Source organism: Thalia democratica, chromosome 5 (genome assembly GCF_965202585.1).
Source record: "Thalia democratica chromosome 5, ktThaDemo2.hap1.1, whole genome shotgun sequence".
In the NCBI taxonomy this organism is placed as follows: domain Eukaryota; kingdom Metazoa; phylum Chordata; class Thaliacea; order Salpida; family Salpidae; genus Thalia; species Thalia democratica.
In genome coordinates, this window is record NC_139169.1 from 77,918,164 (window position 1) to 77,932,604 (window position 14,441).

Here is a 14,441-nt window from a genome sequence, read left to right on the forward strand (position 1 = left end):
TATATAGTTTTATTTCGAAGTCTAACTTAGTGACTTTTCAAAAAACAATTGGAAATATCATGAGGTGATAGTTAATATAGAAAACATAGATTTTTACAAACCATTTATGATCCTAAATAACATATATGTAAGTTTAAAAAATAGTGAGAGGAATTCCGATCGTCTATGATCTATGTAATTGTTAAATAAGAAAATATATGAATGAAAATATGTAATTAACTTAAAAGTAAGAGTCATAAGTACTTGACTTTTTTTTTTCTAGATTTTACATAAACACAATACACTTTTTTGTTTAAGTTTTACCTCAGGGTCAAATATTTAATAGCAAGCTAAAATTAGTAAAATAGCAAGATAAAAAGTAAAAATTTTATGACAACCACAAATTTTAAAATCGCCCCCTTTTCGCCCCCTTACTAGTTATCGCCCACCCTTTCGCCCCCTTACTAATTATCGCCCCCCAAATTACTAAAATCGCCCCCAGGGGGGCGATATCGCCCACTTTGGGAAACCCTGATTTAGAGTCTCATTAGTTCAAACTATTACTTGTAAAATATATTTAAACGTTTTAATCTTTTAATTATGCTACCTCACATATAAAATCTATAAAACTTCAAAATTCAACAAAATAATGAGAAAAAGTAAGAAAAAATTTTAAGAGTATCAACTCTTTCAGTAAAAGATATAAGCTTTCTTTTTTAAACTTAAAGATAGCACAGGCTTGAAAATAAAACAATTATAAAGCTAAAGCTGCAAAAGTTTGGTGGTACAAAACTTAAAAAAAGTTGTGGTTTTATTTTATAGCTTAAAAGAATACATTCCAGATTTCTATGAGAAAATTGCCATAAATTACTAGAGTTGACAATAAAAGTTTAGATCAACAAACTTTATACAGTTTTTAGGTCTCTTTATTTCTAGAATTTTGATTTTAAGTAAATATCTAATAAACTCTTTATTATCCTTATTATGAAATCTTTAGAAACCAAACTAATTAAGTTACCTTTATACTTATGAAAACACTTAAAACTATTTTAAAACTCTTACTTTTTACTTTTATATTGTAATTAGGTAAAGGTAAGTTATAAAATATAAAACATTATCATGACGTTAATTATCTTCTTCCTAAATTATATTCACAAAATTATAACACATTTAAAAACTCACAACGTTCTTACAAAATTTATTCATGACCATCCTATTCTTACGATAAGCCAGAAACAAGAAATGTAGCAAGTTTAATCTAGATTAGGTTTTCAGCAAGTGGGCGATGCGTGCGAGCAATAACTGGGACAAAACAGTAAATGGGTAATTATTTTAAAAAGAGAGCAACTTTTATATCTGACATGAGAGGTGAGTATGGAATTATTAATATTTGTAAGTGAACTAGTTAAAAAAACTGAGATAAAAACTCACATTACACCAAACTATAACAAAAGTTTTTTTCGTTTTAAATTCTAGTTGAAAACAAAACTATATAAATGTAGACTGCTAGTAGCAGAAAAGTTGCGGACATAAATAAAGCACGTAGAAAATATCCCGAAAAATATTTTGTTAACTCGGTTACATTACTTAATTATTCAGTGAAACTTTATTTGAAAATTGCTTGTTAATATTTAGTCCTGACTAGTATTATAAGATATATGAACTTTATAAGAAAGCGACGCTATTGGCTTCACCAATCAGTGTTGTGCTTACTGAACGGCAACCTTAAAATTAATTGGTGAATGGTTTATGATACCACGTAGATACATCACTGCACGGTTTACCCTTTTTTTAGTGGGTTGTCACGTTGGTTCATACTACTAACACAAACATATGTTTGAAACCACTTATAAGACAAGCAAACAACTAACAATAATTTTTAACATGAAACAAAACACATAAAATTTATCTTAACAAATAACTTTTGACAAAATAGCTTGGTTTTACTCAGTCACACTATACTTAGGAATTTGTTTCAAACTCCTGAGTATTAGCGCTGTAAAGAATTGTCTGACATTGTTCTTTTCGACACTTAACTTTTCTGGCGTCACTTGTCTACTTGAAAAGCGAACTTGATGCAAAAAATCTGTTTGCGTCTTGATTAGTTTTGTCTTCCGACTACCACTCATCAAGTTCCTATTGGATTCTAACTTTAACTTTCTCTCTGCTGTAATGGCAACTCTTCAACAAATCGAATATTTTATCATCCCCGCTTTAGACATACATTGGGTCCACAACTTGAAGACTCTGGTCCTTAAACTCAAGTTTACGAAAACCCAGTGGTTCCTGCCCAAGAATTTCACCGCCCTATAACCGTATTTATCGTCTTTCAAAGGAGTCGGCAACAGTTTTGCTAAAACAAGGGTTTTCGATGGACTCGAACACCCTTGTTTCAATGTACCCCACATTTTTGACAATTTTGCAGCGATTTCTGATCAACTCGTTTATGATGACGTCCCCGAGCCACGCGGAATCGTCTACCAGAGGTGCATGCATGGTTGCCATTGATCAAGCTAAGAACAATTTCCTGACTTTTTTTGACTTTTTACCAAAATTTTCCTGACTTTTCTAAATCAAACAAACTTATTCTTAAACACATAATCTAACACTTAAAACTATATAAAGCTTTCAATCTAATTTTAATACAGGTTAAAAACAACATGGTTCATACTATTAACACAGACTATGTAATAAAAACCACTTATGAGAAATATAAAAAACTAACAATCTTTTTTAACATCAAACAAAACACATGGAAGTTGTGCTGACAAAATAATTTTTTACAAAATAGATTGGTTATGTAACTTGTTTACTCAGTCACACTGTTTTTAGGAACTTGTTTTGAACTTCTGAGTATAAAGAATCGTCAGACATTGCTTACATTCTTCTTGACACTTAACTTTTTGGGCGTTTTAAAAAAAGACTTGAGTGCTTGAAAAGCGAACTTGATTCAAAACACGCCACAACTATAATAATCTGTTTATTTTGAACGCTTGATATGTTTTATCGTCCGACTACCACTCATTAAGTTCTATTTGGATTCTAACTTTAACTTTCTCTTTGCTGTAATGGCAAATGTTCAACAAATCGAATATTTTCTCATCCCCGCTTCAGACGTACTCCGGGTCCACAACGTAAAGAGACTGAAGTATACTAAAACCCAGTGGTTCCTGCCCAAGAATTTCACCGCCCCATAACCGCCTTTCAAAGGAGTATTTATCGTCATTCAAAGGAGTCGGCAACAGTTTCGCTAAAACAAGGGTTTTCGATGGACTTGAACACCCTTAATTCGATGTGCCCCACATTTTTGACAATTTTGCAGCGATTTCTGATCAACGTATTTATGATGACGTCCCCGAGCCACGCGGAATCGTCTACTATTGACCAGAGGCGCATGTAGGTTCGAGTGCTCGCTTTCGATCTCGAACGCGAAACAGTTGAGCATCTCAACCGCAAGTTTTGCTGCAGTTGAGCACGTCCAAGATGCTCAATCCAGTAAGATTTTTCCGCTTTCCTCAGAAACTTGTTTTCTTTTTACACAGAAAAAGTATCCCGAATATTATCACTTCCTCTTCTGGTAGGGCAATGCGACATTCCGCCTCACGATTTGTATTTGGAATATTTTTGGTCGCATCCGGAAATTATAAACAAATGTTGCCCGTTGCTGCAGGGCTGTCAACCGGGCAACACGGAATTTTCTCTTCAGTGACGTCATTTTTCATGTTTTTCTCCTTAGTGACGTCTTTGGTAAGCTTTATCTCTTCAATGACGTCATCACTCACTTTTTTTTATCCTCAGTGATGTCATCACTCGCTGTAGTTTTGATGACGTCACCACCTGGTTCTGACTCTTCGATGATGACGTCATGCTTTTGAAAATGGTTTTCAATCATGTTTGTGTCTTCTTCATCAGTAGATACTATTTGAGGATTGATACTTTCCATTATTTAATTATTTGTTATAAATTCTGTAAAACTAAGTTAGAGTACTAATGCAAGTAAAAGAAAGTTCTTTTTAATTCTAATCTTTTAATAATAAAGATAATTAAAGCCATTAAACTTATTCAATATTGGAAAGCACTTTAAAACGTTTAACAGTTATAAAAGTCCTTGAAAAATTTAAACTAGAACAATTAACTAAACAGTTAAAGGAGAAAAAATAATAGAACTAAAGTAAGAAGAAATATAGTAATTATAGTACTAAAGTAACTAGTAAAACCTTAAGTAGATGCCAGGTATGCTAACACAAAAGTTGTCACAAAACTAAGTCAATTACTTAATAAATCTTTTTGAAATATTTAACTATATTTAAAAATTACATAAAAAGCAAATTAAGCAAAATCAACTAAACGTTACTTTTATAAAAATAACTATAATTAAAAAATTTTATATCTAAAGTTCCAGCCTAAGAGCAAGAGTCTGCTCAAATTACTCCAGCGCGTCAAAATCAGTCACGTGGTATTTAGCAATTTTTTTCGAATTGCCGAGCACGAACACCAGAAACAGCTGCCTCGCTACGTCCAAGTTTCCAACCGGCAACTTTGTGGGCGTGCTCGGAAAACTCGCCACCACTTGAAACGCGAACTTGACGCAGAACATGCCGCAGCTGTGGTAGTCGGTCTGCTGCGTGCGATCGATCCGCTTCACCTTCCACTCGCCGCTCTTTAAGTTCCACTTGGTGGCGCTCTTCGAGTTCTCCTCGCTGTGGTGGCACCTCTTCAGCGAGTTGAAGATCGTCCTCATTCCCATTTCAGTCTGGTTGTATTTCGGGTCCACGACGTAAAGGGTTCGGTCTTTGAAGCTGAGGTACACGAAGACCCAGTGGGCCCCGCCCACGTTTTTGACAGCCACGTACCCGTCTTTGTCGTCTTTCAAAGGGGTCGGGACCGTTTCGACGAGGTAAGGGTTTTCAATTGACTCGAACACGCTTGTTTCAATGTAGCCCACATTCTTGCTGTGCTTGCAGCGAAAGTTCAGAACTGCGTTTATTGTGGCGTCTGATAACCAGCCGGCTTTGTCAACGAGCGACCAGAGATCCGCGTAGCTCATGTTCAAATACTCGCTTTCTTTTTCAAACACATGGCACTTAAGAATGTTGCTTTGCCATTTCAAGAGTTTACATTTTCCTTCAAAGTATTCTAGCCAGTCTAACTTTTCATCTTCACTCAGAAACTCGTTTTCTTTTATCGCGGAGAAAAGTCTTTCGAATTGAGGGATTTCCCCCCGAATGATGTTGTACTCCGGTTTACATTTTGTAGTCGGAAGATCTTCATCCTCGTTAAAAAGCAACGAGTTATTTATCGTGTCCATGATTTATATTGTAACTTTATATGTCTGTAACAGCATGCTTTTTTTATTAAAAAAACAAAAAATAGAAAATTATAAATTTAGGTAGAAAAGTCATTAACTTGTAAAAATATAAAATCATCTAAACTGTAAAATAAATCTTATTTTCATTTCTTTTTCAAGTTATAGAATCGTTCAGTGTAGGTCTTAATAACATTAAAATTATTTTATAATGAATTCTATTAACTCTTTATAAAATTTAAAAAGTTGCAATAGTTCTTCCCGTGCAATTTTATTGCGCGGAAAGAACTATTGAGAGAATATTCAGAATTAACAAAATAAGAGTTAAAAAAAAAAAAAAATAAAAAACACAAGAAATTTTCATCTACAAAATGTTTTTTATTACTACAGGGTGGCCACGCAAAATTTTCAAATTTAGCCTGAATTTTCAAGATTTTGCCAACTTAGCTTGACTTTTACCTTCCTCTTAAGTAGGTCTTTTAAGTACGCACTTTAAATAAAGTATGCATATCTTGATAACTATGTATTTTGAAAACACATATTTTGACAAGAACGCATTTTAGTACGCACTATACTACACGCACTCACTACACTTTTTTGAACCAAAGTAAGTACTTTTTGTCAGATCTATTTTTTTTAGGCAAGAATAAATTATTTAAATTTAATATTTCGTCATATCATCTAAAATAAATAAATATTTTGCGACTGTTACTTACTTTACAAACTTAATAATGGTCATTATAAGGTAAACCATTCATCTGTTTATAATGTACTCACTCATATCATTTGTTATGAAATCTATAAATACAAAACTTAATAACATAATCCGCCTTTACTTGTTTTCAAAAGTTGAAAAAAAAATTATTAAAACCGCACATATAAACTTGTTAAATAAGATATTAAACTAATTGCTTAATTAAAAAGATCTTAATAACTTACTAAAACAAAAAAACATTATTCTAAATTTTTGCAAAACATACTTTTCTGTATATATCAAAGTTTCACTATTGAATTTCCTTGCAACAGATAATCAATACTAAAGAGATTACATACAACAACTACTTGTTCAAATAGGGTAACAGTTCAACGTGTTTCTAGGAAAATTCTGAAATTTTAGTCTGACTTTAAAGGATTGTTGTTAATTTTTACCATTTAAAAGCTTTGAAAGTTTTGTAAATTAGAACTGACAAATTCTTATATTTTGCCATTTTGATCTAATAAAACTGACTTTTCACTATTTTAACCTAAACAAATTACTTTTGGTTATTTTAACCCCAAGAAAACTGACGTAACCTAATTTCAATATTTCGAAAAAAATGACTTGACCTGACGCGTGGCAGCCCTCTTACTAGTCTTTTCAAACGAAGCACAGTTAAACCAAACTTAAGTTTTGCCATTTATGTAAAATGTAAGTAATAAAGACATTTAAGTAATTGTGTCAACCATTTAAAACCTAAAAATAAAAAATAATCAACTAAAAGATTGACTTTAGAAATATTAAAAAAAAACAGACCCTTAGTTTTAAATGAGTATCCTTTTAACAACAACTAAAGCATACAAATAATATGCTTGCTTCTTCAAAAACGTTTTGTAGAATAGGATCGGTTAAAATTATTCCAGTTAATCAAACCCAATAAAGAACTGCAGCTCAAAAAGTTTAAAAGAGGATATAAAATTTTAAAATAGGCATCCATAACTGTTTTAAGTCAAATTTTTTATTAAATTTAGTAAAAAAAATATATAGCTAAGTAAGAGTTTGATCTTTATAGGGTTATTACTTTTTGAAAGAAGAATCCAACCTAAGTTTATGATACACTTTTAAAACTATTATTATATTAAAAAACTTTAAAAAAACATTTCACTAGTTTTGAACACTCGAGTTATAATTGTATAACTAAGAAAACTCAAGCAAACGTCATCAGTCAAAAGCTTGAATTTCATGAGCTGAGAGGTGCTCATAAATTATTAAAAGCATGTACTGATCATCTTACTTTGATCATCAGACCAAAACCCTCCGTAGATCTATGATCCAAGCGTCATTTTTATTGAAAATTGCCAATTTGCCTTAGTTTTATAAAACTTTATTCTTCTATCTGCAAACACTTGTCAAGTTTTACTGCAAAATTTTACGTTTCATGGCAATTAAACAACCTGAAATAACTGACCATATCATTAACAGTAACTTTGTGGTTAAAATTGATATTTTTTTGTAGATTTTTTATTATAGCTTTCTTTGGCTACGATTTATTATTAAAATATTATGAAGACAAAACCCGGGTTCTGATATATTGAGACTTTTGGTCAGATATTCGAGACAAAATAGTAAGCAAAAAATATGAGTACTCAGTATATGAATTTATTCTTTCAAAATTTTATTTTACAAACTAAATTTCGGTCAAACTTAGTATATAATAAAAATGTTCCAAGGTAAAAAATCTTCCTTATATTTGATTGTTATAGAAAAATGAGTTTAAAGTCATAACAAGTAGCCTGAGATTAAGAAAAATGACATTAACTAATAAAAATTTTGCATAAAACTGCTAAAGTTTCTAATCTGTTTTTTATATGCATGTATAAAAGGAATGCCTATATTTTGCATTTTAGTACTAGATAAATCATATTTTACAATGAACAGTTAAACTAATTTGATACAACTTTTTTAACAAAGTTTTTGATATACTGTTTAAAACTATTTAAGATTGTAAAATGAAAATAAAAATTGTAGAATAGTATGTTAAAAATATTTCCAAGTAAATAACTTTCAAACTGAGTTTTGAATGAAATACTTTTGCTAACAAAGCTAATTTTAGTGATCCTAGATAGTTTGAAAACAATCTGATCTAAAAAAATGAGTTTTTCATTCAAAATAACCTGATGTTACAAAGTTTTTGTAAAGCAAATCTACCCACAAGAAGAGGCTTCTGTAGTTACATGTAGTATTGTTCTTTTTGTGTTTAGTTATATATGCTAGATCTTCTCATAGTGTGCACAAAACTTAGCTTGCAGCCACACAATACAACATTATTTTGTTACGCTTACATATACTATTAAAATTGAGAACGGGTCAAAATTGTACGAAGAAAAATTGCACGAGTGCACAAAATTGCACGAATATACTTTTGCACAAAGACAAATTGCACGAGGAGACAAAATTGCACGAAGACAATTTTGCACCAAGGGTCAACTTTGCACGAGAGTAAAAAAAACAGAAAAATAAAAAATAATAATAAAAAAATATAAATTAGTTAATAAAACAGAAAAATAATAACTGACCGAGGGTAAGGCTAAGGGGTAACAGTGATAGTAAAAAAAAACTAATTAATAAAAAAAAGTTACCAACCGAGGGTAAGGGTTAGGGAAAAAGTGATAGTAAAAAAAAATTAAAATTGATTAAAAAAAATAACAATATTCAACCCGTGCAAAAATGTCTCCGTGCAAAAGTGTCTTAGTGCAATTTTGTACGCTCGTACAAACTTGACAGCTACTCAAATTAGCCTGCCACTATGCAAAAATTAAAACTTTATTCTATTGTTTTTATTTTGTAAAATAAAAAATTCACAGATTTATAATGTAGAGAAACCATGTAGAAAATTTACATACAAATAAAGCATTTTGTTTACAGAGTCTTTTTAACAAAAAATTCTTAATGACTAAATAATTTGTCCAAGTTAATAAAAAAAAACTAAAATAAAACTGTTACAATTATTAACTTAAGTTTACTTTTAATCAAGCTTAAACACCAAAGAATAAGATAACAGTAACAAAAGGATTTGGTGTTGAGAAGAACAAAAAATAAATTAAAACTTCAAGTCGAACAAATTCAAGCATATCTTAAAAAAATACAACTAAGTTAGCCTCAACTATATCAAAATATATTTAAAACAAGCCTGAGTTGTTTAAAAATGCCTCTGAAAATTCATACAACCCAAGTTGGCCAAAGATTTTACAATATTTCTAACAAACCTGAGAATTTTATTAATAATAATAATTAATTATAATAATATATCAAGAAACCTGAGTGGCCCAAGAAGCCTGAGTATATGGCAACCATGTTTGTAGTTAAAACAGTTAATAATGTTTATTGGAGCTTTAATTGTTTGTTGTATAAAATGCAATTTCAAAAATACAAATATAAGATTTATTTATTGCAGTCCCAGTTAATTTCTTTTACAGTTAACTAAAAACTAATAAAGTCATTTAAATTATTAAAAATTTATAGTGATACTGTAGTGACATTTTACAAACTTGAAATTATGATTTATTTTAACTTATATATCTTTAGCTAGTGATATATTTTAGTTTTAAGATTAACTTTTGATTTAATTAACTAAAGTAGAACTATCATTCTAACAGAAATTAAAACCTTATAGAATTTAAATGTTTATTAAAAACAAAAAACTGTAAAATTTAACTTAGATACTAAATTCAAATAAAAAGGTAAAATTGCACCATAGTAATTCCCTAGCCAAATACCTAAAATGTCATAGATTTTTTGACTGTAAGTTTTGACTATAAAAAACAAACATCAATCAAGAAAATATCATGCTAAAAGAAATCTGATTTTATACAGAAACCTGCTTTCATATAAACAGATGCTATATTTCTAAAATAGCTAAAAACTTGTATCAGATAAACTTATTAAAAAATAAATAAACCTAAACATTCAGTTTTTTGAAGTCAACTTGCAGTACCAAGTTCATGATTAAGAAATTATTTTATCTTATTTACATCTATGTACTACCATTTCCAATTGAAAAATTTAGCCAAAATAATGCAAAGTATTTTACTCCAAGTTAGACTTCCATTGATTCGGTTACATAACAATTCTTATTCAGAAAATTTAAATTGTGAAAATTCAAGATTATCAAAAAATATTCAAAAGACCATATCTCAAAAAATGAAGTGTACTAAAAAAAAATTAAAATAATAGGTATGTAATTCTTATTAATATCCACAAGCCATTTTTCCTTATTTGCAAAATTTAAATATTCAAAATAAAATTTACTAAAAATGTCTATATTTTAAAATTTACTTGAGCAATATCTCAAAAAATATTCAAAACTTTGCAAATAACAAAAAATGGCTTGGAGATATTAATAAGACCTGAATACCTATTTTTAGTTTTTTATATTTACATGACTTTTGTAGTTGTGGTGTCCCTTTAATTTTTTTTGAAGAATTTTTATTTCCCGAACTTGAATTTTCCAAATTTGAATTGTCTGCACCCCATTGGTTCTTATTATTACCAGTAACATGTGTTTTCATTTTTACTTATGGTGGAGCATATCTAACATTTACAAACGTTCAAAATTCAACAAAATTGTGAGAAGAAACAACCAAAAAAATTAGGAGTATTAATATTAACGCTTGTAGTAAATAATTAAAGCTTCATTTCATAATTTTAGGTTGGGAAGCCAATCTAGAGCCGACACTACAATATAAACAAAACTTGAAAAACGTTGTAGTTTTTTTTAGCTTAAAAACAAAGTTTATAGACTTATATGCCACAAAACTAGCCGAGTTTGATGTTTTAAGATGAACAGAAAATTTTTTAAGCTTAAAGTAGAAATTTACAGACTATAAAATGGTAACAGATTAGTCAACTACTATACGATAGACTTACAACAAAGCTTATAAAATGTAATATGAAAGTCTTTGTATCTGAATATTACACTTGTAACAATTTAACTTTTTTAATTTACTTGTGTGAAAATAATATTCTAGTTATCTTTATGACAACAACATAAAACTTTAATGTAATAAAAACAGCTCACTTTAAAAGTTCAACAAAGCATAATTTAAAAGAAAAAAAAAAGTAATCTAGTAAATCTTATTCTGTAAAAAAATTCGATTTAAGCAGGTTAATATGAAAAAAAATTCAAATAAGTGAAACATTTTAAAGTTAAAATAAGTTGAATTAAATTTTTATCAAAAGTTTATTTTAGTTAAAGCTATACAAACAATAAGTTTGTGTTAAGACATAGTAAACTATATTTTAAAATAAGAACAATTTTGTTAATATTAGTTTGGTTTCAAAGTCAACACTGATTAAAATAAATTTCAAAAACAAGATTTCTTTACTGATTGGGTTAAAAACACTCGGGTTAGAAATGATCAGGTTAGATATGAATGGATTAGAAGTGATCGGGTTGGAAATGATGGGGTCAGAAAATATCGGGTTAGATATGATCAGTTTAAAAACGATCGAGTTAGATATGATCTAGTTAGAAACGATCCGGTTAAAAGTGATCAGGTTAGAAACGATCGGGTTATAAGTGATCGGGTTAGAAGTGATTGGATTGGAATCGATCGGGTTATATATGATCAAGTTGGATATGATCGGGTTAGAAACTATCAGGTCAGAAGTGATCGGGATAGAAGTGATAAAGTAACGAGTTAGAAGTGATTCGGTTAGAAATAATCGATCTAGAAATGACCGAGGGTTAAAAATGATCGGGTTAGAAATGATAGTAAACCCAATTAGCCATGTCTAAGCAAAACATAAGTTTCGGTTCAAACACATAATTAAACTTTCATTTAAGGGACTTTTTAACATATTTAAAAGATTAACAAAACAAAACAAGCTATAAGTAACTTGATAATTGCACAATGCAGTCAGTATTACTGAGATGTTGTAACACTCTCTTGAAAATTACAATTTTATCTGTTTAGTAAAAACTACTTTCAATTTGAAGCATAATGAAGTATTTTTATAACTTAAATATTAAAGAAATACCCAGCTCATGATATGTTCATAAATCTTAGCCAATATTTATTTCAGCCATCATCAACAATGTTGAGATGTTTTATGCCATCGATAATAAACAATGAACTTTACCGCAAGATCAACAACAACAGCATCCGAGACAATCCTACGACCGGTTTCGTCCATATTAGGACTCATCAGGCAGGAATAGTCGCGAGAAACCGCTATTGTGATCTTAAACAAGCGGGCTTAAGTACTAAGTACTGAAACTAAGTACTGAGTTACTGGCATAAAACATCTCAACATTCTTGATGATGGCCGAAATAAATATTGGCTAAAACTGATCAAACGAGGGCAGACTAAATAAATTTTCATAAATCAAAAGTAATTTATGAAACTTATGAATTTGGCTTGATAGTGTAGGGTTCTAATGACAGCTTTGAAAGCTCACTGAGTTGAACATTGCAAGATCATAACCTATGGCCAACACAAGTTCAAAAAAACTAAAACTAATACAATAGACAACATAGTTTGGCATTGTATAGTAGAAGCTCTAATTATACAGACTTGTTATTAGAGGACATTTATGATTGAAACCTTATTTTAGGCAAAGTTACTGCACATATTGTAATTTTGACCTCATAACAAAAATTTTTCCTAGATAAGAACTTGAATATTTTGAAAGTTATTTAGGGTTGCCACTGATTTTTGAAAAAATTCTTCCAAGTTTTTGAATGTAAACATTTTTGGGTATATTTTTAGCTTACAACTCAGTTTAAGGTAAAATAATGTGTATAGTATAACAAATTGGAAAAGATACTGTAAAGCTATTTTAATGGTTTTTTAAATTAAAAATTAAAAAAGTTGATGATGACAAAATTTATATTTATTTTTCTCATTCAGATGTAGAAATTGTTTAAAACTCTAGGTTTTTCCTGTTTTTTTTTTCAAAGTTTCTCAAATTCCTCTCCAGGTTTTTTCAGGATTTCAGGTTTTGTGGCCACCTTGGTTGTTGCACACATAGTTATGAAATTTGTATACATACAACGTTTTGTTATAAGTTCATATTAATGTATTGACTTCAAGTTTTAGTGATACAACATTAAAATTAAACTTAATGCAATTTTCTTGACAGCAATTTTTTTTTAATAATAAATCTTGACAATTTTTTTGAATTAGAAATTGGTTAATGAACACAAATAATTTTTAAGAAAGTCTATATTGGTCGTAAGTTTTATTGTTTTATTATGATTTGTTTATTTTAAAAACAATAATTACTTTACTTTAGATTTTAAATATTGCTTTTATTGTTGTTATAGCTTTATAGGGTAATTAAAAGTAACTTAGGTAACTGCTTTTTAATTTTAAGTACACTTAAAAAACTTTTAAAGCTTTTTAAAAACTTTTAAATAGGTAGGAAAATTGATACTTAAATGATAATACCTACTGCCTTAAGATAATTAAGTTTTAGTATATATACTACGAGTATATATACTATATAATTAAATGACTATATAATTAAATTTTTACTATTAAGTTTCTAAAAAGAAACAGTATATATATATATTTAAAACAGAATAGGTTAATAAGCACAAAAAGTTTTTAGGAAAGTTTATATTAGTTGTTAGTTTTATTCTTTTATTGTGATTACTTTACTCTAACTTGTAAAAAATGTTTTTATTATTATAGCTTTATAGGATAATTAAGAGTAATTTAAGTAACTGATTTTTTATTTAGTACATTTTAAAAACTTTTAAATGTAATTGATAGGAAAATTGATACTTAAATGATAATACTTACTGCCTTTGATAATTAAGTTTTATTTGTTATAAAATTTTACTATATAATTACACTTTTACTATGAAGTTTCTAAAAAGAAACAGTATATATATTTTTTTATAAACTGTTCTTTAAAAAATTATAACTATTGTAAGTCATAACAAATACTTATAGGGTAAATATTAGATAGTTCTTGGATATATTGGATAATTCTTAATTTGAACCAGAACCTTTTTTTTTACAAAGTTACTACACACATAGTTATGGAAATTGTATACGTTTTTTTAATTACCATTATATTATATTGTTTAAACTTTATGTAAATCAATCAAAAGTAACTGATTTCATAACAATAAGAGATTAAAGTTTTAAAAATCAACATAATATTTTATTTTCCTTTTCAGCTTAAGATTAAAATATTTTCAGTAGTATTTATACAAACTTTCATAACTTTGTGTGCAGTAGTTTTAGAAATATAAAATTTCTTAACTAAAAAAAACTGTTTTGGTTTCATACTTACAGAATGGGTTGAAGATTAAATAGTTTAACATAATTGTCTTCTTTTAGCATGTCAACAAGTTTCATAAGTATACTAAGTGTTGCTTGATTACTCACTTTTAACAAAGCCCAAAAGAGCATACTCAACTAGCAGTCAGTACTCAACAAATCCTG